Genomic DNA, 16,688 nt, shown 5'->3' with positions numbered 1-16,688 from the left:
CCTTTTAGTGCGCCTGTCGTGAAGGAGTGTGTGTTGCACACACCGCATCAAACACAGAAAACCCATAAAATGAGCCACTCCAAGAACTGATTTTTCCGGTCTGCATGCATCAGTTCAAAGTATCTTGCATTTTCCTCCGTTACACTTGGGTCTCTTCCGGATCTGCCAGAGCACCTGTAGACCATGCACACGGCAGCGGAGCATTGTATAAAACACTAGTAACAGATCATACACAACCATACATGATCAGACCTTAAACAGTTGAGCTATCCCTCCACCCCCAAAGCGCACATACAGAACCTTTCATAGCATGGCTTTACACAACAGAGCTATCCCCCTAAATTGCACATACTGCAAACCCTGAAAGGCCCACGTGCCTGAAGAAGGTAGAACATGTACAGATAAAAGGAACACAGTCCTGAAGAAACACAGGCAAAGCCGATACCACGTTGGATAGGTGCGTCAAAAAAGGTTGGTAAACATGCAGAAGGAACAGGCCAGCAATAGCAAAGCTGGATATGAGGGACCTAAGCCTCACCAACGAAGCAGAAGACCACCAGGCAACAATCCGAGCCCACATGTCCAAAGCATGTCTTTTTGTAGCTTTTGGGACCAATTTCAAAACTACGGACACAAATCAACACGCATCTGATAAATCATGCAAAAGTGTAAAAATGTGTACATTAGGATGCAAATGAATCAAGTCCACCACAAACAAGAAAGGCAGCCCATCTCCCCCGTAAACCTTTTTTGTAGTAAATATAGCTGTTGGTGGTTGAAGTGGTTCCTTCCTAGCTCCAAGATACCTCCTTGTGGGGACAGTTCACACCTTGTGCATATGATAAACCCTTAATGGGTGGGGGGGTTGGTGAGAGGATTTTATTTTTGCTAGTGGCTGTGTGCATTAAGTGAGAAACTTTTGAGGCTTGAGGAAAACACTGGGGTCGACGTCTAGAAGAAACAAGCAGCAATGCTACTACTATACCGTGATCTCTAAACAAACACTGTCCAGTGGCCGGATGGCAAAAGTCACAGATAAGCATCGAGCGCAGCACCTAGGCTAGATAGAGTGACGTTTAAGACTGCTCTCATCCTACCAACCGATACACTGATTGCCTAAACCAAATGTTCTTCCCTCCCATAATCCTTTGCAATCAGGGTATGGCAATGGGCGCAGTCGCCAAGCTCCCCCTTTCCAACTCTGCCAATTCCCAGATAGGAATTGTATAGGAGGCAGCGAGAAACACAGACAGGCGCAGAGATGGACTGAACTTTGCAATGTGAGACAGCGAAATTGATTTTTTCTGCAGGACGCCTTCAGTAGAAGTGTGGGAAGGACACATGATTGTTTTACCTGGTTGCAAGTCTTGCTTGTGTTGCTAGAACTTCGAATGCTTGTCATGACCTTTATGCCTTTCTATGTCATGTTCAGATTTTCTAGACGTGGTTTCAAGTTTATTCTGCGCTCTAACCAACGCAGCCATTGAGATCTCTGACTGCCCCCTGCTCTAGTCTATGTTCCGGCACAATATGCTCACCGTCTAAGCCACATTAACATAGCAATTGACAAACTCTCCCAACTGACATCAAACATCAGAATACAAAAACTGTATAACCAACTTGCGAGTCACGTGAAGAGTTTGGGGTACTTCAGCTCTGCGGGGGATCAACACAATAGCAAAACCAGCTTACATTTTCCCTCTCCTAACTAACCTAACTCGCCCCACTCTCTTTCAGATCCACCAGAGAGCCTGGAGACAGGCCATTAGCAGCAGAGAGGTATAAATCACAGTAACAGGACATCACCTAAGGGCATCGACACTTGTTAAGTCATAGGGCTGGTGGTCCTATTCAGGGAGGCCCAGCTCCGTAAACATCTAGAATCCCACACAAAATCCGGAATTTAAATAGTCTCTGCAGTAATGCAATTTCGTACGAAAAACATGTTACAGATTGCATGGCGACTCAGCCTTTAATCCTTCCAAAGCCAAGGTAGCAACAATCAACCATGATGGTTTCTGAAGTGCAGTTATAAACTTTACAAAGTGCTCAGTCGTATTTTGAAGGGTACCATGCGGAAAAGAATGTCAACTATTATTCCAAAACGCTTACTACCATACCCACTAGATGTTGCTACTCTCTTCAAACTTGGCCCGGTGCCACATGAATCCATTTATAGTTTACCAATCAGAACTACAGATAGCAATGGACAATATTGTAAGGTATCAGCAGAACATGATGCCGCATACAAGTGAAAGCCAGTATGCCTTGATTTGCTGCTTGAAACCAAAGTTCTTACTTGGTTCCCAGCTTTGCTTTTGCTGTCATAGTAAAGCACTATCAAACAATCAGCAAAACACTGACCTTGCTGAGAACATACTTCCCTGTGTCAATACATATAGATTTAAGCAGTATTAAATTAATGTATTGAGAAGGAAATGTGTTTCACCAAGAATCGCTGTTCTCAGGACAAAATGAATCCTGGAGCACTCAAACTAGCTGGGGAAGGAGCAGGAGGAGACCGCACGTGACACTCTATACGCATCTTGGGCAGATATGCTATGCTTAGCATTTTCAGAGCACCTGGACTTGTCCCAGAAGTGGCTTACTGTGACTCCACCAGTGGAATTCAGATCTTACACTGCTGAGGGAAGAAAAGAATGATCAGGAGAAGCCTAGAGGATGGAAGGGCGGTAAAAACAGGCCCATCATGGTTATGCAGAGTGAGGCGAGTATGGCGTGAGGCATATAGTTATTTTAAAGCGTCTTTGTGACGGATTTCCATCTGCTATTTTTTAAATTGTAGGAGCTACAGTAAATGGATTCCGACATGAAAGTCATACTGCACCCCGTTTTCAAATCTAGCGTTATGGGTGTGTAGCCACATGAGTCTGTCAGTCATTGGGTGTATAATTCAACTTACCTACCAGGAGTAGATATTTCAAGTTACTAGAGGCATACACATTGACAAACCCTTTAAATTCTGCAAATATACACAGCACAACATTTCTTATTCTCCAAGAATCAATTATCACTAGCCAATGGCTAGCAGCAAGTGCACATTTTGAGGCACGTGCCAACATCCATATTTAATACACCTCCTGTATGGTTTCCTCTGGGCATCAGTGCCTGGCATTCCAGCAGCTGTTAGGCCACACAGTACCCAACAAGTAATGTGCACATGGAGAAACTGAGTAATAGTTTTTGATTTTCATATAAGTTTCCTTTTAAAAGCATAATTAGCACTAAGGAGACCCTTTCGCATAATACAGCCATCATTAAACACATCTGACCTTATTAGCCTAACTTTTATTGTGAGAAACAGTATGTTGTGGAATTACAGTCTTCTAAATTAAAATTAGTCTTTAGCGGCATTGGGCGACACTTTCAAAAGGGCAGATTTCTTCACTTCCAAAGTGTAACCAGTTGTTGGTTGCCAAATCTGCTATTTAACTAGTAACAGCCTACAAATTGATTGCAAGGAGCTTTCATGACTACTTCGGGAAAGTGCACTCCAAAGATTTTGCGCTGGCACCTCTACGAACAGTTATTCTAAAATGAGAAAGGGCCTTTTCTGGAAGGAATCTGGGGATACTTTCGAAAGTAAACAAACAGCTCAAGCGTCAACTGTGTACCCCCCAATGCCCGTTGGCATATTGATCAAAATAAAGCTATATCTGGCTTGATATGCTGGCATTTGGGTAAATAGCCAAAACCCACTGGATGTCATTTTATTGTGAAACGGGTTTCTAGTCACGGAACGGTCAACTTTTTGTGAACCACTGTCTAAGGTGGAGTTTCACCCAAACAACTTGTTAGGTTCAGTCCTGGAAGGCTTCACACCTTAAGAAGAATGCATTATCCCCACAGGGTAATGAGGAACCAGTGCTTAAAAGGGAATCAACCAGTACAAGAGTGATGTCAGGCTAAGCAGGCAATTACTGGAGTGTCTTTGATGCAAGGCAACCAGGGTAGGGGGAATTTAGAGAAGTAACAACCAAGACACGGGTTTCACCACCGGGAACTTTCTTAGGGCATTCACTCTTCCTGTGCCCTCAACCCACTTCCTGAAAACAAATCACTCTGAGACCGACATCACCAAAGACTCTGGTCACAGCAGCAAGGATTGAAACCTTACAGAAATCTTGAAGTGAAAGAATGTGCATTGACAAAATGACTATATGGGAGTGAGATCAACACCCAATTCAATCATTTTTGGACTAAACGAGAAGGATGCTGCTGGAAATGTATTGTGGTAACTGTCTCCTCAAAACCCCCGCCAGTGAGGTGAAGATAAAGCTTTCCAGGGAGAGAGTTAGACCACCCCCTCACCCAAGTCACAGGAACATTTGAAGTGACCTGCTGTTGGACAAGGCCTGCCTGCTGCTAACACGCTGGTACCCAGGACCCTGCAGCTGGAGGTGGCGGCCCTGCAAGTGCTCTGCGACAACCTTCCTTGCTGGTAAGGACAGAAAACCGACTAAACTTTCCTCAGAGACACAGGGAAGGGTCTCACAACACTCCCCAGACATGGGTTAAACCTACTGACAATTAAGATCCCTCAGAGGCACAGATGGGCTAGCAAAAGATACCCTTCTGAGTTCCAATACCCTCCCTAGTAGGACATTTACCTGGCTACGGTTTATGCATGGGCCATGTTTTAACTCTATACTACAGTGTTTTGAGGTCTTGTGGACTAATTTGATTTTTCGGCCAAAAGTCTGCATATATTACTCTGGTCCGTGGTTTGTGTTTTATTAGTTTGTCTGTCCTCTGTGTTTGATTAAAGTCTTTATAGAAACTTGGACATTTCTTTTGTTTTGGTACATACAGTACTATTTTTGTTTGGGATGCTTCCCTGCTGGGAAACAGCCCCTCAAAGAGTATATTAAACCCTGCCCTCTTGGTCAGAGTAGGAATCTAGAAACTACTACTCATCCCAGCACGCAAGTAATTTTGTCACAGTCTCCAAGGCAAATTTGAACAGTCAGTTAGTAGAGGATGTGGTATCAAGAATGCGCTCTGACAGTCCTGGAACATTGGATGTTTAATTGCCCAGGCATACCCATACTTTGATGCCACAGACATGGAATCCAGTTGTTGGATCATTCAGGGGATGTGGCACTCTTAGAATCTGAGATTCTCTCCTTAGAGAGAAGAAGGTTATCAAAGGTGATATTTAAAACAGCCACTGCTGGAAGGTCCTGCTCAGGAAGTAAGGAGTTTGTGATGGGTAGAACGGTTAAGGAATGAAAGAGGGAGACTGCATAAAAGGTGGACACGGGGAGGGGGATAAAGAAGAGATAAGGGGTTTGGCATTGGAGGCCAGAAGAAAGATCGGTTTAGGTGCTGAGCGTCGAGCAACGCGGGGCTACTCAGCGAGTATAGGAGATATGCAGTTAGCAATGTGTACATCTTACAGGGTAAGTAGGGAGAGATTACAAGATTTGAATATCAGCAATAAATAGATATGAGAATCCGGAGAGGAGGTTCCCTGAGATAGGAGGTGTCGATTGCATGCAGAAAACGGAGGGAAAAGAACAGACACTTGCAGGAACTCTTGCAGAAAGGTGGTGGAGAAGAATGACTTGGTGACCGAGGAAGCAGGGGAAAAAAGGGCATTCAGCCAGGTAGGCAAGCAAGAACAGTGCCTTAAATGTCATAATGTAAGAGTCTGAAGGACGGTGGAATCCTCAACTGTGTTAAATGCAGCAGAGACACCAAGGAAAATGAGGACCGCTGAGATTTCAGCAGTGAGCCATAGTGAGAAAGTAGAAGACAGACCTCGCTAAGTGTCTCCATATGTTCATGCTATGAATCCCTGATTAGAGGTGGTCAGCCGAAGAGTCTGAAAGTGAACTTACCCTTTGGACAGTTCTTGAGGTATGGAGAGAACTGTACAAAAAGAAGGGAATGATGATGATCAAGCAACCAAGTTATCTCAAAAATTAAGAGAAATAAACTACCCTGAGAAAATTATACTACATGCAAGAAAAAGGGCCTGTAACATTCAGAGGGAAATTACACTAACTCAGCATGAGAAGAAAATACAATAACAGAACCAAACAACAGCAGTACTTAGCCAGTCACCAGTGGTGAATAGGATAAAACAAGAGATCGAGAAACTCTGGCCAATTTTAAATGTGGGGAATGTCAACCTAGAAGTCCCACTATTCGCTATCAAGAGAAGGAAAGATCTATGAGGCTCATTGGTAAATACATACAGAGAAAATAATGAGGAAATGAGAGATCAGAATAAATTATGGATCCTGCCATAAGCCGTTTGACACACACCCTGTGGCCAATGTTCAGTCTGTCCATTCACAAAGCGCAGGACCAAAATAGATATAAAATGGACCACACCGTGGGAACAGAGATCCTTATGCAAAACCTTAATTGCAAAACCAATGTAGTGTACTGTGAACTGAACATGGAGGAATTCAGGGGAAAAGGCCCAAAGGAGGGGATGTCAGAATCGAACGCCGCGATATAGAAGGAAGACAATGTGAGAGCCCACTCGGTGCAACCCAACGAGAGTCTGTGGCATCCTGGGTTCGACAACCATGCGGTTGGCAGCTGCGAGACCCCTGCAGGCGGTGTCACAGGAGACCCGACTGAAAGTGTCCCGGCCGTACCCGCTCCCCTGCCTTCTACCTACCCAGGGAATACTTTTCCCGACAAGCGGAACGACAAGACCCAGGATAACTGGGTCGGACATGCTCCCAGACAACCGTCGGATACCTACCAAGCGGATTTGGTTCCCGGTACAGCAGGAATACATAGCAGACAAACAAAGCAGAAAACCTTCCCCGGGTACTCAACCATCGCTCACCTTCCGTATTGAGCAACAGCGTTCCAAGTACCTCAGCGATGTCGGCTGACTTGGAAGCCGGGATTCCCCGTAGTTTCCCGGCCCTGACAGACAAGGCAATATAGCAACCTTCGATCAAAGAGAAAGGGGGCGGGGTTTATGGTGATATTTATAGAGAACCAGTACAAGACCTCACTGATTGGTCTACCCAACTCCAGCCCCTATAGAAGGGAGGAGAAGGAGAAGGAGAAGTCTTTTAAGTTGCACACTCCTGGCTGCCTGTTTCCTCCTTTACATGTATCAAATTACATGTCACTGCAGAAAAAGATATACAAGGATGACTATGGAGCCATGACTATGAGGGCCATAAAAATAAGAATATGTGAACACTGCTCAAATATTAGAACGAAGCGGATGAGCGCACCCCTGGTTGATCATTTTGTCAACATGCAACACACTGAGAATGATATAGCTTGGACAATCCTCGAAAAAGGAAAGATACCACAAAGGGGAGGCGAAATAGGATCAATGCTCCTCAAGAGAGCAATTGTGGATTTTCCGCCTTAACACTTTTAAAGACGGCCTAAACGAGGCGATCAGTCGGCAAACGGTGGCCACTTCTGATACCAATAGTCCACCTCTTACATATATAATAATGCGCAGGACCAAGAAAAAAAAGAAAAGTAAAGGAAAAGAAAAAGATATATCGAATTGTGACATTTGAATGCTGCGATGGGATATACTAAGAAAAAGCAATGGTAAGCATTTATGTATAAAAAAATCTATGGGTATATTAAGGGCTCATGTATAGGCATATAGACAGAGAAATTAATAAGATGGCGGAAGCAACATCCATAAGAATATGGGATGCTGTCATCTTGAGTAGAAATAAGACAGACTTCATTACATATGCATCACGTTGATCTCGCAACATCAAAATGATACTCTTTGGCATATCCCGAAAAAATAAATAAAAAAAGAGAACAGATACCGCACATAGAAGGGTGCCATTACAGCATATGCTGAAGGACACAGATAATACTTCTGAAAGCTAATGAGATGGTAGAAGGAGGATCAATAAGAACGCAGATAGCATATGGACAAATAGAAAGAGGACAGATCCCATCCCAATATGGCGAACACTTATCCATCTTGCATCACAGTGACTTCAAATACATCATGTGACTTGATCACGTAGATTTCATAATTATCACGTGACACACTCCAACGCTCGAAAGATGAGAAAGGGATACCTTACACACTGAACGAACGTGCGTGTGTTTAGCTGCTGGGGAATACACCTGACTAAGTCATTAAAGTAAGTGACTTGGCACATCAAGAAAACTTAATAGTGAAAAGCACAGACAAGAAAGATAGGGAATACTTGCATGCTTAATGTAATGCTTGCCCTGTTGCGCGCATAGTAGTTCAATGCGCAAGAAAATCAAGTCATAAAATTAACAGTCATTGATGCAAACTCAATGCTCTGCAGATACTGACAGAGCATTATAACCGTCAGGTTTAAAAGAGAAAAAGAAAAAGATCAGAAGAAGGAGGAATAAAGAAAAAAACTCTCCAGATGGGGCGTATAAAATAACCTACTCGTGGGCAATAAGAAAAGAACCAGGAAGTGGAAACTATGCAGTGTGATAATTCAATCACCAAAACATAAATGCGGCACTGCATATAGAAAATGTATAAGATATTGTTGACTATTACAGTGTGTGCCGTTTTTGAAATACTGTAAAGACATTACCTTATGGGTTCTGAGATTACAGGCAGACTCTATAGAGCTGACCTTCAAGAACCTTTGCCGCGATACCCCCAAGACTCCAACTAAGGGTGAGGAATAAACATGGCGGAATAGAAGCTCCACGTGAGAACAGAAAAGGGTAATGGATACAGGGTTGGTTCCATATTTTGTGTCTCCCCATACAGGGTCGAAATAAGTGACAAAAAAAGAGAAAAAAGAAGAGATAAAAAGACCTCTTGAAAGGAAACATGGGCTTTGGCTGAAAGAATAATGGTGTACCTCCTCCTAAAGTGGCCCCAACCAAAGGATTGGGTTTTAGACCTGAGAAAAGCGGCTAGACAAAAGCTCATTCCGCTGAAACCGTTTGGCTAGAAGGTTCAGGGTGATGCCCCGAATCCCCAAGACACTCAGATTGATTGAGAGCCTGGGAGAAATAATCGTTCTAATAAGTAGAGTTTACTGTAGACTTTTATTTTAAGTGTTATACCTTGAAAAGGAAGGAATACAAAGAAAAATAACTTCCTGAAGTGCCCTTATCGTTAGATATAGGAAAGTAGCGAGTCGGGTAAGGGACATTATCTTTTCTATCCCCTTTTCTAGATAGGCGGCACTTTAGCGCAGACTAGGAAAAGTATAAACAATTGAGGGATAGTTAAGACTTTCCGATAGGGAGATTTAATGAGCTGCAGGCCACTATAGATGTAGAAGAAACAAATGGAACCTCAAATAACTTCTCCTTGTTTTGTATTAAAAAACACAGAGTATGTTGCCCTGTAGGTAGTCAGCGATACGGTTGAAGAATACATGTTCTGGAGCTTTGGCACAGTGAAGAAGGAGATAGAAAGACGGGTCAATAGTTGGCTGGGTTGTTGCAGTCAGGGGTGTGTTTCTTCACAAGAAAAGGAACACTCATGTAATGCACACCGGTGCATGTAGAGTAATGTCCTTGATCATATGCACCAATCTCAGTTTCGATATAATCTTACAGCAGCGTTCATTAACATTAGGTTAGGTATAATTACCTCTCACTCTAAAAAGGATGCACTGGTCGCCATGCATATCTCAAACACATTGCTGTAGGACACAGTGTCATGTGTGGAGCACATCCCCAGCATCATCCCTCCCATCTACAACCCAGAAATATACCTAAACCTAGTTAACTCCAATTTTCAAAACTGCACCTAAGTAGACTCTGCTAAACAGATACCACCCAGCCTATGTGGGGAGTAAGTAGGAGTGAGTGTGAGGAATACCATACAGTAGCCCTGGATCGCACTTCAGTCACTGTCCGAACACCATTGTAATCCGTGGGATGCCAACAGAGTTGTCCAGTGACTGAATATTCAAACAAGAATGCAGCTCTGTGCTATGCGAGACACCTTGACGCAAAACTCATCACCCTCTGTGTCCCCAACAGATTTTTAACCATCTCAACTCTGCAGTTTGTACTTTAAAGAGCAGGGTGCAGTGAGCTAAAACGTGGTTGTAGGCCCTCCTGAGTGGGAGAAATTACATAGAACAGTTTATTTGACCCATGTATGTTCTCAGTAGAGGGGCTCAAATAGTAGAGGGGCTCCCCCCCCCCCCCCCATTACCGCGTGGACCCATTACCCACTGTCTTAGAGAGATTCAGCTTCATCTCACTGATGATGTCTGACTAGGCTGAAACACGTAGCTGGGGTGATGGTGGTACTCTAGTTCGGAGGAGATTTGCCTAGCATTTTGGTGCTGGACTGCCCTTATAGGTGGGACTAAGACCGATATCCAAATGGATATTTCTCCTCTGTGGGTGCAGTGAGCAAAAACGTGGTTGTAGACCCTCCTAAGTGGATGTAATTCCAGTTGGACAGGGTATTTGACCCATGTTTGTTCTCAGTAGAGGGGCTCCCACACTCCTTTGTTTACTTTAAAGAGCAACGCTGCCATTGGGCCTGCATTCAGTGCTCACCCTGTAGCCAGCGTGTAATTGAAAAGAGGAAATTGCGCACCAAGTTTCGAGATGCAGGTAAGGGGACTCACCTGGGAACTTACCATCCATATATTCCCACCCACTGGCCCGCTTAACTTCTGCTGAGCACTGCAAATGACCCTCCATCCTTTTCCTGCTTGATCTCTTCTTGGTCGTCTTCGATATGGTAAGCCACTCCTCTCACCCTTGCCGACTTTAGAATGTAGGAAATCGCTCAAGTGAATGGCCCATTACCTCTCCCATAGGACCTCCTCCATCCCAAGGAACACACAACTCTCTTCTCCCCATTCATGTCCCTCAAGGATCCATCAGTCACTCTCTTGCAGTCAGCCTCTACGCGTCCAGTCTTTGTCAACAGATATCCTCATTTGGATTGTCCAACCACTTTTTTGCTGATGACACTCAAATCTTCCCCAGCCCTATTTTTACTCTGGGTACTTCCATCTGCATATCGGTCTCTGCCATCAACCACTGGACAGGACTTTGTTGCTTTATGCTGAACTCCTCCAAGACTGAAGTGCCTTCCTGCCTTTAATCCCCCACCTTTCTTTCCCTCTCCCATCTCATTTCGTCCCAATTTGCTCTCTTCCTTCCCCCAGACATACAAGCCTGTGGTTCTTTACAACACCGATCTTCACCGCTATTACTTCTACCTTCAAGATTAACATGCTCAACACCAAGAAAATCTGTCCTAGACTAATTTACACCACTAAAACCCTCATACTCATCTTGGTTATCAGTCGCCTCAACTACTGTACGACACCTTTTTGGCCTCCCTCCAGTGGTGCTCCCCGCATGACAAAGTATTCAAATTAGCTACCGACATCCTCTGCAATCTCCCATGCTTGTTACGCAACTTCAAAAAGTGCCTCCATTCCGGTTGTCTGGCCATTGAACATTGGCCCCTCTTTACATGGGCATTGCTTGTGCTGAAATCTCTACATGAGCGTTCGAAACACCTCCCCCCAAACTTGATAACAATATCGCCATCTATTGTCCATCGTGACCATGAGCTCAAGTACAATCCACAATCTCAGCACCCTGCCCAAATCCTTGCGTTTTCTCACTTTTGGTATAGTACCAAAACATTGCAGACAATCACTGATAATCAGATTTCATCAAATCATATGATATATATCAAAACATGTTAGCCGAAATTGTGCTGTATATGTGTGTGGGGGGGTTAAAGGGACAACCCACATATGTATGCAGTGAAGTCGGTTAGGAGGAAAATATTTTTTTTTATATATAAACATTTTTTTAAACATGTTATGCGATTCACAGTGATGTTTTCACGCAGATACCTCACTTTTTGCCAGTACCACTTTAACTCCCATCCTCCCCACATTAAAAAAAAACAAAAATAACATTGTTTTTAATAAAAAAAAAAAAACTACAATCCACTACATCAAATTCTCATTGTTCAAGCTCCATCTCCTTAACCACGAAGGTGTTCACCTCCCCTCCTGGACCACCTTGGCACGAACTAGCGTACCTACTTACTGTTTACATAGCCAGTCTTGTCAGACTACAGTCTGCTGCATGTAAGCTCTTCTGTACAATCATTCCTCCATTGTCTGCCACAATCTATCCCATTATACAGAACCTGCCTCATTCACTGTTACTTCTTTTGAATAAGTTTGCGGTCGAAAAACTGTGTAGCCTGCCCAATAAACAAAAAATATACAGCTACTAGCAGGGCTTAGGACCATCCGGGAAACCTGGTCCAGGGCATTGGTCACAGAGTAGCCACAGTTCAAAAACAAACCCACATTTAAGAGTGTCCATGTTCAACCCAGCTTTCTTACATACAGAATTTGGGCTAAAAAATGAACTAGGAGGCACATGGTGAGGAGCAGTTCCATGCTGTCTCTTTCAGCTTGGACCAGCCTGGTCCACAGGTCTGAAACCTATGACTTGCCAAATGTTTTGGACTACAACTCCCATGATCCTTCACCACTGACCATTCTGGCTAGGTGTGATAGGAGTTGAAGCCCAAAATATGAGTGGAAGGTTGCAGACCCTGTCCTAGCAGAGAACAGAAACAGATTTTACAGCCTCCCTCCCTCGAGGCACCATTCTCACCAGTATAACAATCCATTCTGCCAATCAGTCAGAGAGTCAAGATGAGCAACACTTCACATCCTTTTCAAAGCAGACAATTGCTCTCAAGTGACCATAAGACAACATGTAGCAGTTTGCCCTCAGCCACTCCTCAAACCAGCAAAGCAAGCCAACTGCACAGCCACGTACTGACCTGCATCACAACAATCACTCAAAACCTGTACAACCACACATAATCGGGCACTAACCTCAACAATAACGCAACTCAAACCGCACAACCTCAACTACCACACAACAAAAACAATCCAGCAAAAAATGACTACAAACCAAGCCACGCTCTACACCCCACACAATGACAGGTCAAACAAATGAACCCATTCGGTCACAGCCAGAAGTTTCAACACACCCACAGTAACAATGACACATAGGTGTCGTGGAATGGCTCAACATCAGAACACTCCTAAACTGGGGATACTCACAGAGGGATTAAAATGTGAAGTTACAATCTACTAGCCAGATTGCATTCTCCACATATGCGTAGCACACCATTTACTCGAACGGGTCGAGTGCAAATGTAGAGGCCTGCTCACATCATACTCCAAGTGCCAGGGACGTAGTACAAGCTGCTCCCGCTCTGGGTAATCCTCCCTTGGGGCACTGCTCCGCTGGAGAAATAACCTGTTGCCTCTGTGGCAGCAGCCTAGGCCGAATGGCAATGGAAAAGGTGAATGGTACAATCCTCATGATTACACTAACTGTAATGGGGTGAGGTGAGCCCATGAACACGAGGAATGCGCTATTTCTACTGCTCTCAGTACACATTTAAAAAGAACTGTGTAAACACGAGTGAGCAATTTCTGAAAACTTCAAATGTATGGTGTTCATTCCAGACACTAACATTAGGAATATATTTGCACTACTGTCACGCATACATAAGATACACGCATCTTCCTCCACTGCCCCCAACCGCATGACGGATTCCTGAGAAAATAACTTTGAAAGACTAATTTACTAGCTCCCGCTATTCCACACCTAAAATAGTGCAATTCATGCACTACAAAATCATGTTCCTGTGTGCAGGCGAAGAATAGGAAAGGGCTTTTTCCACCCAACCCTACACAGAGGACCAGAATGTTAATACATTTTAGTGTCCAGAATACCCATAAATAGATCAGTGTGTTAATGTGTCCACGCACTGCCTTTTGGTGATTCAGAGCCAGGCGAAACAACAAAATCAGAAAAGCATACAAATGTAGATTCTAGAACAAGTTAACATGGGGCTTAATACTAATATGGGGAGGTCAGGGGAGAAGGAAAAAGTTAAGAACGAAAGCGGTGAATGGCGGTATTTAGCCATGGTATTTGAGTTTGTTATTGACGATAACAGGTGCTCGCACTGAAGAAGGGGCCGGTAATATGACACATTCTCTTGTAAGAGACAACATTTATTTTTTTGCTAAGCTATGGCATATCAACACCCGATTTCCTTTCCAATCATTCCCGTGGTGGTGCGTTCTGAAGAGGCTGGGTTTGCTGCAAGATGCGCAGTGTAAGCATCATTAGCATAACAACACAAACAGCCGGGCTATGTGACATGTCTGAATAACAAACACACATGCTTGGTTATAGTTACGTATAAAAGTCGCCTTGTCCTTTGAAAAACTGCAGCTGGGGAGTTCGGGGTGTTATTGAGGCGGCCGTGTTCTCTGTGTGGCAACCCACACTGAATTACCAGGCCATGCTCGGAGCTTTGGAAGCAGCGTCAGCTGCCGGAGACAAAGGCAGCGCATACACACCTTTACAGCTGCATCCAACCAAGACATGGGCATATCCTCCAGGTGGGGAGGGGTCAATGCCCCCACTCCCCGCGCGGAGGGGGAAAGGGAGGATCTGCAAGGTCAGCTCCCCCAACTCCAGCCTGTAATTAAAATGGAGGCGATGCTGGGCAGATGTGTCTGGCTTTAGGGGAAAACATTCACCCGTGAGTGGCCTGGCTGGGAAAAGCAATACACGCTGAATGCAGACAGCCTAGGGATTATTAGCTCAGCCCAGTCCAGCCTGCTCCGGGGAAGGAGAGCTGCTCTGGGGTGCACCAGGGCACATAGGTAGAGTAGGGAAGGGTGGCAGACAACCGCTGCCCCACCCCCGTCTCCTCTTCCCTAGTGAGACCGCTGCGGGCTCACATGCCTTCTGCTCTCATGGGCTGTGCTGGGTACAGGCAGGAGGAGGGAGATTCCCCCCCCCACCCCTTCCCCGGGCTGAGCTGAAATGGAGTGCGATGGAAGGGGAATGGCTACTGCCCTCTGCATCCCCTCCTTGCCTCAAGCAATGGTGGTGTGGTAGAAGGTTGCCCTTTTCTCTTATAAGCTTGTTTTAGTAAGGGGTATGAGCGGGATGCAGTCCCTTTCCCCTAGTCCCAAATTGGAATTAAAAACTACAGTCCTGTTTGCCCTAGTCCATTCCGAGGAAATGCTGCCTACCCCGTTACACTAGCCTGAGTGAATATGGTGTAGGTGGTGGAATTACAGTCCCCTTGTCTGCTTCAATTTAGGTTGCATGGCGGTGTAGGGTACGGTCACATTAACCCCAGGAGGTGCCTGCCGCCTCCTCTCGCACTCTGGTGCCTCGTTGGACAATTGACCCTCAACATCTAGATTATGTGTGAGGAGGGTAAGGGGATTTCTGATGATAGGTACTCATCTCCTTTGGACAGGTTGCTACCCTCTTCTGGGTTATAGTCCAATGCGTTTTCGGGGGTTAGAGTTAAAACCAATGTTTTCTATTTCGCTGTGGGGGAGGGGGAAGGGTTGAGGTCTCATACACCTGATCTTTTACACGATAGGTGAGCCTGCGGTTCCAGCTGGGGCTCGATAGCCGGGTGCTGTTGACGCAGTACAAAAACCCCAAATCCCAACTAAATTAAGTCCCACATTTTGACAGGAGAGTGGAACTGAGAAGGCATGGCAGGAGGTGAAGAGGAAGATAAGAAACCCCCGCCCTCGAGACTAGCCCCTGAAGAGGAGTAACTATACCACCCTTGAGAAGTACTGGTACGTAGACATTGTGCCCCCAACCAGTTCCCCGATGATGGTACCCAATCACCCCCCCCAAAAAAGCTTCACCTACTGAATAGAACACCTACTATTGTAGATCATAAATAACATTCAGCCACCCTACAGAGATCCACTCGCCACCCTCACCTGATCATTCTCCTGGCTGCGCCCATTCACCAGTCCCTACCCCCATGCCCCACTCTCACCTGCGTCCCCCCCATGGGCTTCGCCGGTTCCCCTTCCGAACGCCCTCCCCCCCCGGCCGTCAGTCAGTCGGTCGGTCGGTCGCCACCGCTCCTCGCAGACTCTCCAGTTCCCACTGGGCCGCGAGCCCCCGGCGCGCGCTCCCGACGCCCAGCAGCCACGGCACCGAGGAAAGGGAGCAGACAGACAGCGCGCGACCCCGAGAGACGGCAGCGCGCGTGCGCCAGAGGGAGCGGCCAGCGCGCGCGCGCAAGCCACAGACAGGTCATAGACCTGACAGCTCAGTGGTTTACGCATGCACAGTACAAGAGGCGGAGGAATCGTATGGTTAGAGTGTAGCCATCTCAAGATCAGGCAAAACGTCACTGCTCGTCCAAAGGCCTAAAGTGGAAGGTGGAAAGTATGCATATCCACTAAGATAGTTGATGAAACAGTGACTTTTAGCCTGACCTTAATATGGCCGTGCACCAGGACAGGATACCGCCCACAAGCGCTTCCTGTCTGAGGCAGGAATCCACTGTCTGGAACGTCGATCTAAGGATAAAGTGGGAGGGGTCGATTCTTGAACAGTACTTATAGCCACGCGTTTTTTTTTTGGTCTAGCTGAGAGTTATTTGGGAGATACTAAAGAGAAATGCAGCGCAACCCTCCACCCCAGATCGCCATCAATCCGTACTGTTTTGGACACCGACATGCCCTTCAGGTCCAGACCGATATCCCTACTACCGATAATGATCGTAGAGAGCCCGGGCCGCTTACGTGACCAATGATCCTATCTCTGGGTAACCACTGTCATTGGAGAATGTACCCCCGAACTTCGAATACAGAACCCAA

The 16,688-nt window shown here is 45.5% G+C and overlaps 1 protein-coding gene across 1 annotated transcript in view; it reads right to left on the bottom strand.

The window, feature by feature from the left end:
- Positions 1–16,057, bottom strand: part of ZBTB46 (zinc finger and BTB domain containing 46) — a 402,659-nt gene extending 386,602 nt beyond the window's left edge. Inside the window, exon 1 of the mRNA XM_069650876.1 lies at positions 15,857–16,057. The gene's annotated coding sequence lies outside the window, so the exon portion shown is untranslated. The remainder of the gene's footprint in view (positions 1–15,856) is intronic.
- Between the last annotated feature and the right edge of the window lie 631 nt (positions 16,058–16,688).

This window comes from Ambystoma mexicanum, chromosome 3p, assembly GCF_040938575.1.
Source record: "Ambystoma mexicanum isolate Mex_15411 chromosome 3p, UKY_AmexF1_1, whole genome shotgun sequence".
Taxonomy (NCBI): domain Eukaryota; kingdom Metazoa; phylum Chordata; class Amphibia; order Caudata; family Ambystomatidae; genus Ambystoma; species Ambystoma mexicanum.
Note: the sequence above shows the minus strand (reverse complement) of the source record. Positions and strands in the feature narration are given on the sequence as shown.